This window comes from Thalia democratica, unplaced genomic scaffold (assembly GCF_965202585.1).
Source record: "Thalia democratica unplaced genomic scaffold, ktThaDemo2.hap1.1 HAP1_SCAFFOLD_223, whole genome shotgun sequence".
In the NCBI taxonomy this organism is placed as follows: Eukaryota; Metazoa; Chordata; class Thaliacea; order Salpida; family Salpidae; genus Thalia; species Thalia democratica.
Genome location: NW_028139342.1, coordinates 64723 through 67382, shown reverse-complemented (window position 1 = coordinate 67382; position 2660 = coordinate 64723).

The window sequence follows — 2660 nt, the reverse complement described above, 5'->3', positions numbered from 1 at the left end:
AAAAAAACTATTTTCTAAGAATTTTTCCTTTGGTAACTTTTTTACAAGTGAAAATTTTGAACGAGAATAACGAAAATACCGACCAACAGTAGAGGTTAAGGGGTAAAATAAATAATAAAAAAAAAAGAACAGAAAAAATAAACAAGAATAAAACAACTGAAAAAAATATAGATAATTAAAAAACAAAAAAAAAAAGAGTGAGAGTTAGGGGTAACAGTGATAGTAAAAAAAATTAAACAATGCTATGAAATAAAAGTCACCGACCAAGGGTAAGGAGTAACACTGGTAGTTAAAAAGAATGAACAAAAAAAATCAATTATAAAAAAATGACAAATTAACTGCTTTTGCGAAAAAAGCTGTATTGGACAAACATCTAGACATTTAAAAACAAGAGTAAATGAAAATATACCGAAATGTGTATTTAACTTTATAAAAGAAAAGACTAATAACAAGACGAAAGCTGTTTTAAATGCGACAAAAAGATCTTCGATAGCAGAACACCTGATTAACAACGTTAATTGTGCAAAGAACTATGATTTATCAAGATTTCAGGTTATTTACAACTGTACAAATTCAATTGATTTGGTCATATTAGCAGCAATCTCAATATTTTTAAATAAACCTGAACTGTGTAAGCAGAAAGAGTTTGACTATAAGGTTTCCTTGTTTGTTTAAAAGTGTCTTTGGTTAATTAGGGTTATTTTATTTACTTAAAAGTGTCTTTGTTTGTGTTAAACATTTTGTTTCGTTTTGTAATTTAAAATGTTAATTTTTTGCGTTATTACTATTTTACATTAATTGACTTTGTTTATTTGTTTTTTACAGCTATCTAATTACTTAAGCAATTTTCTAAAGTTATTGTTTTTACTTTATAAGCTATTGTTCTATTCCAAAATTCTGCAGTTAGTTTCTGAAGAGTCGCAGTGAAAATATATTAAAACTTTTGTGGTAAACATTGATTGTTCTCTATATAGGTAAAAAATTCTAATTGTTAAAGTTTACTAAAAATACAAACATATAAACACCAAAAAGAGCATTAAGTAAATAAAGCAACACTAAAGTCAAATTCTTTTTGCCTACAAAGAACAGGTTTTCTATTTAAAGTACATATAGCTTCCGTTTGAACTAAGTCAAACACGTTATAACAGTTTTTAATTATCTTTAATCTCTTAAAATTTAAATTTTCAGCCCAACTCTGATTGTTCACCAATTGTTCCGCAATAGTAGATCTATTTATTGCAATCATAATTTTATTGGAATTCTTTTCTTTTTCTGTTACAGCCAAATTCAATAACTTATCAATGCAAACAGGTATATGTTCTTTGATCCTCTTCTTCATTTGTCTAGTTGTAAGACCGATATAGCTATTGTCGCAATAGAATTTGAATTGGTACATAACCATGCTTTTATTAAATGTGGGTATCAGGTCTTTGCCTTCAGGTGTCAACATAGGACTTGAGGTAAAAACTACTCTACGTTTTGCAGCTGAATTAAGTATAACTTATTAGTTGCTTAACATTCTTCATTAAATAAACAGATCTATTATTTATGTACGGAATTTTCAAGGTGATTACACATTTTTCTGGTCCAACTATATTTCCTTATCTTTTTTCAAACCATCAAGGTGAAATTTAATAGCTCTACTTACTAACTTAGGAGGATATCCATTCCTATACAACAAGGTCTTAATGTAATTAATTTCTTCTTCAAAGAATTCAGATGGACAGATAAAATGTGCACGATGACACAGTGTAATTAGTTTCGGTTTATGATGATTACTACTCTTACTATATAAGTTAAAATAATTTTTTATTTATTGCTATGTATCCACTGATAAAAATAGCGTGAAATATATCTGGATTTTGTACGTTGTTTAAAGTTAATTTTTACTTCAAATGTTTGCAATGTTAAAATAATTATTTAATATCATGAAGTAGTTTTGGAATTTAAAGAAATGTATTTTATTTGAAAACATATACTTTGATCGCAAGTTTGAAATGACTTTATATAGATATAATGATAGCTAGGTAGATTAAATATCAATTCAAAATATAGTTTGAAACTGCGAAGGTTCTTTATACCTGGCGTACTAGACTCTTTTATTTTTATGCTAGTTATATAACTATCTTTAAATATAAACGATTAATGATTATTAACTAAGATGACAGAATAAGCTAATTACTTTTGTTTTATAAGTTATACATCTTATCATTAGGTTTTTTCAGTAAACAGCGTATTTAAATAATAAAGCACATTGTATGAATCAATTTCAGAGCTCAATTTGCTATTTTTTTAACTATAATAAATGGTGACGTTACCTATCACTTAGTTTAACTAGTTTGTTTTATGATCTAATAATTTTTTTTTATCGTTCAATAAATAGTTCATTTTAACTTATTACTAAAGTCTTACGTACTTTTGTAAATATCTAATAAATATTCTGTGATTTAATAGATTTATAATATATACTAAGTGAAATATCCCAATTATATAGGTCGATCAAATATAGGCCTATATAGAGATGATGGCCTTTCAACAATTCTCTGGAATTTTTCTTGAAAAATTAATTATCAGTAAAATGTCTTCTATAGACTTTGAAATCACAATTGACATTGACAACACTAACACCAAATTTCTTGACGTCTCCTTGGACCTACCCC